The sequence below is a fragment of the Euprymna scolopes genome, chromosome 46, assembly GCF_053919585.1.
Source record: "Euprymna scolopes isolate OS-2025 chromosome 46, ASM5391958v1, whole genome shotgun sequence".
NCBI lineage: Eukaryota > Metazoa > Mollusca > Cephalopoda > Sepiida > Sepiolidae > Euprymna > Euprymna scolopes.
Window position 1 is genome coordinate 64936174 of NC_136527.1, and position 13694 is coordinate 64949867.

The following is a 13694-nucleotide window of genomic DNA, read 5'->3' on the forward strand; positions in this document are numbered from 1 at the left end:
AATTAAAAAAAAAGATAATGATAGTTAAAAGTTAACTATGGAGGCCTGGATAGGACTAAATAAACTATATTTTGCCATATATTTGATTTTACGAGTAAGTGAAGCAAGCCTTTAATTCTTTTTTCATAAACGCTATATATATATATATATATATATATATATATATATATATATATATATATATATATATATAGTAATTACCCCCCCTGTTTGGGTTGAGCACTTTGTAAATATATTTTCACCCAACGCATATTTTAAGCAATTTAGCGAAACCCACTATTTATTTGCTTATAAACAAATGATGGTTTGAGCACTGTCTGTGACGGGCAGGTGTGGATTTAATGCACACTCGAGAAGAAATATTTACGGCACTTATCCGTGGTGTGACGGTTAGAGCTGTTGACTGTCAACGCCATGGTTCTATTTTCGATCCATGGCTGGGGAAAGGTGTATGTCTAGCCACACCGATGAGTTGTGATAAAACGAAACAGCACTGTTTGTGGATGACAACTCCTACATCTAGTTTGGCCAGCTTAGGTTAATCAACAAAAAATTGCCAAAAGAAATTATTGTATATTTAACAAAATGTGCAGATATTTATCGATTTTTTCTGTTTTTTGTATCGATTCTTCCAAGCTTTTCCTATTTAATGGTATATTAGCAATATTAGGAAATTTTTAATTTATTTTTCAAAAATAATGAAATATATATATATATATATATATATATATTGCTAATCTGAAAGATAATAATTATTAGCATATTCAACGAATTTCACACAAAAGATGAAAAATGCATTCAAAATTCGGATTTTCAACCTTAAAATCTGGTACATGCGCAGTTGTTTTTGTTCTTTTTTGACATTTCTGAATTTTGTGATGAGGATTCGTTATTCGTATTAGTTGGGTTTATTCGACTACTGTTGTCATGTTGAATGAGATTTTCACAATGTTTTAGTCGATGTAACTTGCGACCTTCTTCATGTATATCTTGTCGAACTCAGGAATTTGGATGGAATTTCGAGTTGAATCTTTTATTTCCTCCTAAGTAATTCGCAATTGCATTTTTCGGTCGCCCACACTGAAGATTGAACCCTAAACTTCAGGAGAATATCACTTTTTACAATTGATTTTGCCAAGTACTCTAACAGACAATTCTGGTTCGAAGTTTAGGAGCCTTAAACCTATTTTATTTCTATTTGTAGATACCACTATTTATTACTAATTATTACTATATATTAACGGATATCTATCTGTATATGTTAATGTTTTTTTACATAGGCATCATTACTTATCACGGCTCAGGGGCCACTCGAGGATAAGGATTAAAGAGTGAACATTAGTCAATTGGACAATATAGTAATTGTCAGTAATGGAAATTCAGTAAATTTGTTAACTTAATGGAAACGGCTTATCAAGAACTTGTTTACATTGTACTTGAAGGCAACCATATTGTAGTCAGCTTGAAAGCAGGAAAACGGAAGACAATTCAATAGGCGTGCAGTTCTTAGAAAAAAGCTTTGTTTATGGAATCTATGTTTAGGTTTAGACACAGATAAAAGTAGGGGAATTATTGATAGTGTTTTCAGCTCGACGAGTGTTTCTTGTGAAAGTTTGGCGAGGGGGAACCATAGATTGAAGCTCAGTCGAACATTCGCCATGAAAATAACGATAAAACAAAGACAAACTCGCTACATCTCTGTGAAATAGAGGTTGCAGAGGAAAAAGGACATCTACGAAGCTACAAAGTCTATTTTAAACTCTATCAAGTCCTTTCTAGCAGTTCCTGTGGCAACAGTGCTCGATCCTTGGGCGTACTTAGCTCTTATATAGAAAGAGAATTGCATCAGCAGTGACATATCTACTAGATCTATAGAAGGATCCCACCATTTTTCCAACGGCTTTGATGTATGTGTTCCATTTCAGATCAGAAGTAAAGGTCAAGCCCAGAAGCTTGTCAAAACATGAGGCCTCCCCAAGACGAGAGCCATTCATTTCAATTGATGCCAGATAGGGATCAAAGCGTTGATGATGTAAAGAGAGAAGCTTGGTTTTAGATGCCTTAAAAGTAACCAGCCACTCCTTTCCCCATTGTACCATTTGCTCAAGATCTGAGGAGAGAGAATCAGAGAGAACTTGGTCGTTTACGGTCTTAGATGTGCTACCATAGATGGTAGTGTCATCAGCATTAATGCCTACAAATGATGTAAGGATGAGATTTGGAAGATCATTAATGTAGATCAGGGAAAGAGTTGGGCCCAGGATGGAATCCTGAGGGACTCCAGCATTAATACTGTGAGATTCTGATTTCTGCCACTACTACTCTTATGAACCTATCAGAGAGAAATGATTTGATAATTGAGTAGACATTTCCAGCTATACTATAGCTGGAGATCTTGTGAAGTAAACCTTTATGCCATACCCTATCAAAGGCTTTTGATATGTCAAGAGCAATTGCACTAGAAAGGTAACCTTCGTCGAGGGATTCACTAATCCTATGAGATATAACTATAAGCAAATCTGCTGTAGATCTAGCAGAACGGAAACCATATTGAGTGTCACTAAGAAGGTTATTTTTGCTGAGATGGTTGATTACTTCTCTATTTAACACATTCCAGCAACTTACTCATGACACACAGGAGACTGTACTGAGAGGGAGATGACCGATAACCTGTATTCTTAAATACAGGGCATACTGATGAGATTTTCCAGGGTGATAGGAAGCGATTCTCCTAAAGACAACGTTTGAACAGTTTTGTAAGTATGGGCGCTAGTTCTGGTTAAAGTTTTTTGAATACTATAATTGGAATACCGTCAGGGCTGGTTGCTTTACTGGAATCAAGGTTTTTGATTAGCTTGGCAACATCACATACAGATATTTGTATATCACATAGCGTGTTTTCTGATACAGGACGAAATATTGGGGGTTGGTGGCCTTGATCGCAAAGGGTAGAATTAGCTGCAAAGTTCTTGGAAAAGAGTTTAGCTTTATCTGATAGTGACGAGATTACCTCAGGTCCATTGATGATAGTTGGGATAGAGCACACGTTTCTGTTCAGGGTTCTGTTTGCTATTTGCCAAAAACGTGGGAACCAAGCCGCTACTCAGCTACTTTGGACTTGAGGGACTGAACATACAACTCTCTTGCGTACTTTATTACTTTCTCACAGTGGTTGCTGACAGTTCTGAAAGTAGCTTTAGTCTCAGTACATCTATTAAGCAATGGAAAAAGTGATTTCTGTGCTCAATGGCAGTAACACATTCTGGAGAGAATCACGGCTGGCTGTTAGGTTTTTGCTGGAACTTTTTCGAGGGTATGAAACAGTTAATACTTACAATTAATCATTTTGTCAGGTCTGGTGCTATAGAGGACACATCTTTTTTAAAACATGGAACACAGAGGTAGATCTGATATAAATGTATTGAAGCTATCCCAATCTGTCATAGAGTATCAATATACTGTACGATGGGGAGGTACGTCTGAAGATTTTTTACATTTCATTTTTATCTTAATTGATGCAACAGAGTGGCTGGAAGATCCAAGTGAGGGGCAGAACGGAAATTTAACATAGTTCAGGGCAAGTTGTGAGAAAAAGGTCTTACATACTGGCCGTCAGAGTTTGGCACATGGATGGGTTCGTGAACAATCTGAGTGAGGTCATAAGTAATGGAGAAATCGTGGCAGAACCTCCCCTCATCATCAGTTTTGCTTGAGTAGGTTAACCATTCCACATTGTGAACATTGAAGTCTCCACATACGTGAATGAAGGATAAGCAGATAGGACTTGGTCAATTTTCTCAGATATGCTTTTAAAGATAGTAACTCCGCGGTTGTGGGAGCGATAGAGAGTAAATATAAACGCAGTAGTGTGAACGAGTGCAACCAGAAAGCACATATAGGGCAAGTTAGGATCTGCTTACTGCTTGTATATGTTATCTATTGTTTATAATTAGTGGCTTCCATATCGTATTAAATTCTAAAGTAGGTCTACTTAGTAAATAGTTACTCCCTAGCATATATGCTGCTTCTTTGAGTCATCTTACTCTCCACCGTCCTTCTCTGTCTATGATTTTTACTTCGTCCCTTAATGGTAGATGGTTTCCCTTTTCCTTCCAAATATGGTCAGCTATACCTGACTTTTATAATCTTTCCACGTACTACAGCTTTCTGATGTTCTTCTAACCGTGTATGACATGTCTCACCTTTTCCATATTTACATGGGATTTCATATACACAATTCTTAATCATGATTTTTATGTAGGGGGCTTGACTCTCACAGGCTGTTTCCAGAGAGTTCAATCACTCCGGAACACAGTCACAGTCCTGATGTCATATGAATTACATATTCGTTTAAGTTTTTCAGGCAGATCCTTCATATATGGTATACACACTATGGTGAGTTTCTTACTGGTGTCGTTTTGTGTTTGGTTCAGATTTCTTGCAGTTGATGTCATGCTCTCTGAATAGTTATTACTTATAGGACATCTATCCAGTCATGGCTGCGGAACAAGAGCATGCTACCCCCGTATAGTAAATAAAGGGTTCTGCTCGAAATTCCGTCCAAATTCCTGAGTTCGAAAGACACACCAATATAAGGCCAGAGGTTACATCGACTGAACCGGTATCAAAATCACACTGAAGATGAAAACAGTAGTCTTATGAATCCAAATAATACAATATATTTTGCGCAATTTCGCTTGATTATTTTAAATATATTTGTCCCACTAATAAAAAAGGGGGTTTGTAGGCAAAATATATATTAGGTACCTTCAAACCGTTGTGTCAAACGTCATCATTATAGACAATAAGTAGTAACGTCATCATTTCGTGTGTTTGGGTCAATTTCTATGGAAGATCATTTATGCAAAACTTTATGAATAAATAAAGTGCACAATAAAAAATGGATGAAAAACAATATAAGGCTTACGTTTTATAAAACAAATACATTTCTAATAACGAACTACACAGACGATACAATTAATTTTAACCTATTTTGTTGATGCATGTGCCTAAAATATTGGCATCCGTACATTTTTTAGGGGAAAAAAGCGCAAATTTTGATTATCACCTCTTTGATTTGAAATAATAAAATCCAAACGAATTTTTTTTAGTCGATTTTGCTTTTGTAATTTTTATTATCTTAAGAGTTCAAATTTTCATCGACCTACATTTATTTTTTTACTTTTCGTAACATGAAATATGGGGAGGGGCAGAACACCTAAAATAAGATATTTCCTCTAATATATTTATCGAAACCTATTTTTTATTATGTAAGTTTATTTAATAATGAATAAATATCGAAAGTTTCAGGAAAATATGATTATTATTTGATTTTAACTAGATTTTTAAAACATGGGTGTGTCAACGGATTAAAAAACGTCACTGCATAGGAACGTTGTTTTAAAGCGTCGATAATGTAAACACGATTTTTGTCTCACATTTTCTTTATTTTTGTATGGTGTCAAAAATTTGTAAAAAATATTAGCAGTTTATTTGAAGCTTCTTCTTTTGATGGTAAAAATGTTAGGATGATGAAGTACAGTTACATCGTTTTACATACGGGGGGGGGTAAAACTGTGGCGCGCGTTGGAGGTACCTAATATATATATATATATATATATATATATATATATATATATATATATATATATATTTTTATAAAGTAATAGGGTTCGTGTGTTTCTGTCTGTGTGTACAGCTCTCCATCATCAACGAAATATAAAGGAGGTAAGAGGGTAGATCTCTCCTGGTAGAGAAACATTAGAACCCATTTTAGGATGTTTCTGTTATAGGAGACATAAGAATCTATGCCTAATTTCTTTATATACTAGTCTACAAACGACCCCCATATCGAATGACTTATGCTCATTTGCATATCACATTATATTAAATCTCTTTAACTAATTACCTCGACCTTATTACATATTGGAAATATTCTAATCATTTCAACTGTACTATTTACAAAATCTATTTAACATTTAATTATTTAATATATTTTCATTTAATTTTATATTCGATTTATTTCACTTTACGTATATTATCAAAACAATTCATTGGCGAGGAAAGCTTTATGTTTTGGGATTGTATTGAAAATGTAATGGAAATTTCAATTTCGTTCCGTTTTAATCGTTTATATTTTACTTGCCAATATAATTGAAAGAATACAATTCAACTATCGTAATTTTAAAAAAGAAATAATTTTATTTTTAAATGAAAAAAATCAATTTAGTAAAATAATTGTATTAAACACCCCCAGCCTTGTCAGCAAACCTGTAAACCTATAAAAGTTAACATTTCGAATGTAAACAGTGATTTTTCGATTTTGTTAGCGCTTGCCGCAATTAAAGACAATTAAAACGGAACTAACTTTATTTCCATTCTATTTTTTAAACAACCCCCAAAACATAACGCTCTCTTCCAGTTATAGCCAATTTTTTTTTAATTAAATAAAACAGTTCAAAATAAACAGATAAGCGAATTTTCTTTTACATTTTTCTTACAACCATTGTCATTTAACCAACTGCAGGATACCGTTACTTTTGTGGGGTTGTTTTGAAAATGGCACGGAGATTATAATTTCGTTCCAATTTAATCTTTCTGGTCGAGCCTATTTCGAAAGCCTGTCTTATCATAGATTTGAACTACAAATAATTTATTACATTTTGATTATTACTATCTTAAGACTTAAAGCTTATATTTATTTCATTTTTCTATTTATATATTGAATTAGTTATTTCCAGTCTTATTTAAACTTAGTGCTTTCTTTAAACCGGATGAACCTTTTATAAAAATATGAGTTTAACGTAAAGAACACGAACAAGGTTTTATTCAACTGAATTTCTTCCAGTTTACTAACAAAATATATAAATTTAAAAGAGATATAAATAATAAAATAAAAAGGTTATGTAATTTAAAAGAAATACACGTACTCACAAAAGCAGAACTTTTTTTACACATTTTTTTCTTTAAAACCATAACAATGAGACTAACAATTACCTAGATCTTAGTAATTATTTGTTTTAATAGAACTGTTTTAATTGTACTGTTTACTTAGTTAACCTAAGTTGGTATCACATTTATTTTACATTTACTTTTTTTTTTTAATTATTACTTTTAGACTGTGACGTTTACACCCGGAAGTAATGAGTCACACGTAGGTCGCTTTTATTCATTCCTTTTGGTCAAGATCAAAGTGTAGTATCTGTTCCTCAGATGCTGCACTTCATTTTCTTGTTCTCTTTCGGTGGAGGAGAAATCCTTCACGACTGAGACAATTTTTATTTTTGTACCTTTTCTCCACGTTAAAAAACGACCCTGGTGTCTAACTCTGTCCCGTGGGGAGGCATAGTAAATAGGTACAATATAATTGTTTATAATTGTACTATTCAGAAATATTATTTATAGTTCGTCCATTTCAGTTAGTATACATTTCCTTTACGCTTAATTAATTTACAATCATTAATATCGTTAAACAATTCCGTTTAAAACCGAAATTATGCCACCCAAACGAAGTAGAAACGAAAGTGAGGAAGAAAGAATGGAAAGATTGGAAGCTAATAGACTAAGAGTTGCTGCAATTCGCTCCAATGAAAACAATTCTGATAGAGAAAGACGTCTAGAACTTAACAGGATACGTCAAAGAGAAAGGAGAGCAAGACTGTCAGATTTGGAAAGAGAAACCCAACGTGAAGCTAACAGAACTAGACATGCTGTAAGGCGGTTAAATTCATCACAAGATGAAATTCAAGAAAGGCAAAGATATGCACTGGAAAGAGAAGCAATATTACGATCGAATGAACTATATGAGGTAAGTAGACGTACACAAGGTCAGTTGAGAGTGGCTCAACGACATCAGAATGAATCGGAAACCCAACGAAGCTTTCGCCTATACCAAGGGCAACAACGAGAGGCTGCATGGAGAGAGAGTATGACTTTGCCCCAGCAATTGACAGAAAACGAGGCAGCTAGACAACGAATGACTGCTTTGAGACACCATGAAATAGAACACTGCAATAGAAAAGGATTGCTCTACAACAAAAATGACTCTCTCACTACAGCTGATATAGGAAAAATGGACAAAGTATATCAACATTGCTCAGCTGTAAAATTTAAAGGAGAAACCCCTGGTTGTTGTTGTTCTTCTGGCAAAGTTGTGCTTGATAGCTTTCCACCACTGCCTCAGTTGCTTCAAGATTTGCTCTCCGGCAATGGTCCCATCTCTAAAGATTTTCTGCAAAATCTACGCAGTTATAACAATTGTTTTGCAATGACATCATTTGGTCACAAAATTGCGGCAGTACATGGGTGGAATCCTTCTTTTAGAATTCGAGGCCAGGTTTGCCACCAGATTGGGAGTCTTTTACCACCTGAAGATGAAACAGCAAAGTTTATTCAAGTCTACTTCTTGGATAGTCTGGAAGAGGAACTACATAATCGGGGACGTGACAGTAGACTCAATAGAGACATTCTCCAAAGTCTTACTGAATTTTTACATGAGAACAACAGCTTTATTTGTCAGCTGAAAACAACAAAGGAGAGGATTGAAGAAGAACACTTGGTAGAACATAAAGTTGTCATAAGGGAAGACCGAAGGCCGCAAGAAGAGCATCCACGGCGATTCAATGCTCCAACAACAACGTATGAGATTGGAATATTAATGGAGAATGAACCAACAGCTAACCGGGATATTGTCTTGCGTTTTAGAAATGATACATTAAAATGGATCTCCGAACTACATCCCCTCTACGATACTTTAATGTACCCGTTAATGTACCCCTATGGTTCTCCATCTTACAACATCTACATGAAGGCATCCAATGGGCGAAAAGTTACCCAACAGCAATTTTATTCGTACCATTTAATGACTCGGCCTGGAAACTATTTTCTCTGGTACCGAAGACTATTTCAACAATGGCTGGTGGATGTGTACTGCAAGATTGAAACAGAACGTTTACAGTTCCTGAGGCGTGAGCAACAGACCCTGAGAGCTGACAATTATAGCAACTTGAGAGATTCAATTCTTAGGGAGGATGGGAATCCAGAACAGTTTGGTCAACGAGTTGTACTTCCGGCAACTTATACAGGAGGCCCTCGATACATGTTTGAGCGTCAAAGTGATGCCATGGCATATGTTCGGCGAATGGGCCGAGCCGACCTCTTCATCACGTTCACAACAAATCCAAAGTGGACAGAAATTACAGAAAATTGTCTTCAAGGGCAAGACCCTCAGGATCGTCCAGATATTGTTGCCAGGGTTTTCAGGCAGAAGCTAAAAAAGTTACTTGAATTTATTAAAAAGGGAGGATTTGGCAGGTTGAGGGCTTTCCTGTACAGTATTGAATATCAAAAAAGAGGACTGCCGCATGCACACATCCTCACCTGGCAGGCCCCAGAGGACAAACTTCTACCAGAAAAAAATGGATCTCTGCATATCTGATCTTCATGCTAAAGTGATGGCACATATGGTGCATGGACCTTGTGGACCATTTAATCCAAATTGTCCATGTATGATTGACAACAAATGTTCCAAAAAATACCCAAAAGAATTTCTTCAGTGTACCGAGCAAGGCCAAGACTCTTACCCCAAGTACAGGCGAAGAAAACCAGAAGATGGAGGCCAGACTGGTACAATAAGGATGAAGAGAAATGGTCGGTATGTTAATCAAGAAATAACAAACCAGTGGATTGTTCCGTACAACAAGGTCCTCCTTCAGCAGTTCAACGCTCACATTAACGTAGAAATTTGCAGCTCGATCCAAAGCATCAAATATGTCCTCAAATACGTGAATAAAGGATGTGATCAAGCAGTGTTTGAACTACAAAGAACTGATGGAGCAGCTAACCAACAAGGCCAAGTACAAAGTCACATTGTGGATGAGATCCAGCAGTTCCAGAATGCAAGGTATGTCGGCAGTTCAGAGGCGGCCTGGAGGATATTGGAACATCCCATCCATGAACATTTCCCCCCAATTGTACAACTTTCTGTTCATCTTGAAAATGGGCAGCGTGTCATGTTCTCAGCTGATACTGCTCTGGAACGAGCCCAAGGTCCACCGCCTGCCACAACTTTGACAGCATTTTTTCAACTCTGCCATGAGGATGACTTTGCAAGGGGTCTCAAATACGTAGAAGTCCCTGAGTTTTACACTTGGAACAAATCGACAAAGAAATGGATGAGAAGAATTCGTGGGGTACAAGTTGAAGGTACTGAAAATGATGATGTATGGAAGGCACCATGCATTGGGAGAATCTACACGATTAGTCCAAAAGCAGGGGAGTGTTATTTCTTACGCCTGTTGCTCAATGAGGTTGCTGGTCCAACTTCATTTCAAAATTTGCGAGCATACAATGGTCAGGTGTTTGAAACATACAGAGCAGCGTGCCTTGCTCGAGGCCTTCTAGAAAATGACCATCACTTGCATCAAGCAGTAGGAGAGGCAAGTGCCACTCAATCACCTTCAAATTTGCGAAGCCTATTTGTGATCATTTTAACAGCCTGTGAGCCCAGAAATCCTCTTGAGATCTGGATGGCTTTTCGTGATGTAATATCTGAAGACATTCTTCACAGATACAGGCAAGAAGTTAACAATCCAGAAGCAGATTTTAATGAGGACATCTACAATAAAACTCTTTGTCTAATTGAAGAAAAAGTTCTCCTTATCTGCGGTCAACCATTGGCAAGCTATGGATTACCTGCACCAACGCAAGGGAGAGATGAAAGACTCGCGAGAGAGTATCAACGTGAAGTTACTTATAATCTTGAAGAACCTTCCCTACAAGCAGAAAATATGCAAGAAAAACTGACCGATTCTCAAAGAGAAGTTTACAATTCATTCATGGCAATGTTGGAAGCACAAGGTGAAATGAACAAAAACATGATGTTTCTTGATGCTCCAGGTGGTACGGGCAAGACTTTTGTAATCAATTTGATCCTTGCAAAGATTAGATCCATGAGAAAAATTGTGCTTGCAACAGCATTCAGTGGCATTGCTGCTACTCTACTACAAGGTGGCCGCACTCTTCACAGCACTTTTAAAGTACCCTTGGATACTCATCGAATGGATCAGCCAGTTTGCAAAATTACTGGTAACTCAGCCTTGGCAAATGTAATTAGAGACACCTCTGCAATCATTGTAGACGAAGCCCCAATGACGCACAAGAGTGCTTATGAAGCAATTGACCGAACACTGCAAGACATCACAGGAAACAAGAATCCCATGGGTGGCATTCCAACCTTATTTTGCGGTGATTTCCGTCAAATCCTCCCAGTGGTTAAAAATGGCACAAGGGCTAACATTGTCAATGCAAGTTTGAAACAATCCTATCTCTGGAGGCACGTTATAGTGAAGAGACTGACTACTAATATGAGAGCCTATATCTCTGATAACACAGCTGCAGCAGACTTCTCAAAATTGCTTCTCCAAATCGGTAATGGTCAGTTTCCTATCACTTCTTCACCTGACACAATTAAGATTCCAACTGCGCTTGGTAAATGTGTCGGTAATCAGAAGCAACTGAAAGACAAAGTGTACCCAGACCTGCAAAACAATGGAAAATCACCGGATTGGCTTGCTGAGAGGGCTATTATTTCGCCATTAAACAGCAATGTGAATCATTTGAACAATTCAATAATGGATGAATTTCCAGGAGACACAAAGCAATACAAGTCAGTTGATTCGGCTACTAATGAATATGAAGCTGTTCACTACCCTGTGGAGTTTTTAAACTCTTTGGAGATATCTGGAATGCCTCCACACATTTTAAATCTCAAAATTGGATCGCCAATCATGATTCTTCGATCCTTGGAACCGCCAAAAACAACAAACGGAACCAGATGTGTTATCACCAGATTGCACACCAATGTACTTGAGGCCACCATTTCTTGTGGTCCCTACAAAGGCGAAACCGTTCTACTGCCAAGGATCCCCTTAGTTCCATCGGACTCGGAACTTCCATTTAAATTCCGGAGACTCCAATTTCCTGTGAAGGTGTGTTTTGCAATGAGCATAAACAAAAGTCAAGGTCAGACATTTAACACCATTGGCATAGACTTGACATCAGACTGCTTCAGTCACGGTATGTTCTACGTCTCCATCAGCTGGACAGGAAGTTCAGAAAAACTCTACATTCTGGCTCCAAATCAAAGCAGCAGAAATGTAGTTTACCCTGAGGCTCTTCAGTGAAAAGTTCGAGAAATGGATATGAGGAAAAACTGACATGATCTGATTGTGGTAAGTTTTTAGTATTGAATGTGCAAGATAAAATTTAAGCAAGAGTTGAAAATTACTTCAATGAAAAATTTACTATGTAACATCAAGTAACCTTCCTTTTGATGAAAATGTTTTCTGAAGTTCCTGATTGAATTTCAGTCACTACAAGAGGTAGTTAAAATGTTAATCACCTTATGCAATCGTTGCTCTTACAACATCAACTTACTGGAAAGGTGCCCACAGATTTTGGTACCCGAGTGCGCAACAAAGCTCCGTGCGAAGCACGGGTATCTTTGCTAGTATATATATATATATATATATATATATATATATATATATATATATGGTGCAAGTTTATAAATGGGCCACAACAAATCTTTCATATAATAAAATCTGAAAAATCTTTATAATGTACGTACATGTCATATTCCAAAAATCGCGTAAATCGATCAAGTAGTTTTTTTTTTTATTTAAGAAAATCAAATATCGGACGTTTCATCGAAGAAAAAGCCAGACACCATATTGTGTGAGAGATAACGCCACAAACGACCCCTGGCGGAAATATGGGTCAACAAGAGCAGTATGCAGACCATCGAATATTTTATCAATCAAGTATTTTTTTTTTTTTTAAGAACATCAAATTTTACGATTTCTAGGGATGATAAATAAATAAATTGACTTCTTTTAATAAAGAGAATGTGTCTTTAGGTCTGTATTACCTCTATTATTAGTATTATCCCTAGAAATCGTAAAATTTGATTTTCTTAAAAAAAAAAAAAACGTACTTGATTGATAAAATATTCGATGGTCTGCATGTACTGCCCTTGTTGACCAATATTTCCGCCAGGGGTCGTTTGTGGCGTTATCTCTCAAACAAGATGGTGTCGGGCTTTTCCTTTGATGAAACGGAAACGTCCGATAATATTTGATTTTCTTAAATAGAAAAAAGCTACTTGATCGATTTACGTGATTTTTGGAATATGACATCTTCATGCAGTGACGAGTACGTACATTATAAAGATTTTTTCCAGATTTTTATTGTATAAAAGATTTGTTGTCACCCATTTATAGACTTGCACTATATATATATATATATATATATATATATATATATATATATATATATATATATATATATATATAATGGGTTAATAAATTCCAACGAAAGAAAGATGTATATTTAAATAAGGGAGTAGTCACCAACAATGTGTATTTTTTAACATTATTTTATTATTCCGTGTCTTGGTTTTTCATTGAAAATTATGTTTGGATCATTGTAATAATGTTTTTTAAGTCATTGATATATATATATATATATATATATATATATATATATATATATATATATATATATATATATATATATATATATATATATATATATATATATATATAGATAGATAGATAGATAGATAGATAGATAGATAGATAGATAGAGAGAAAGAAAGAAAGAAAGAGCGAGAGAGAGATTATGAAAAAAAATGT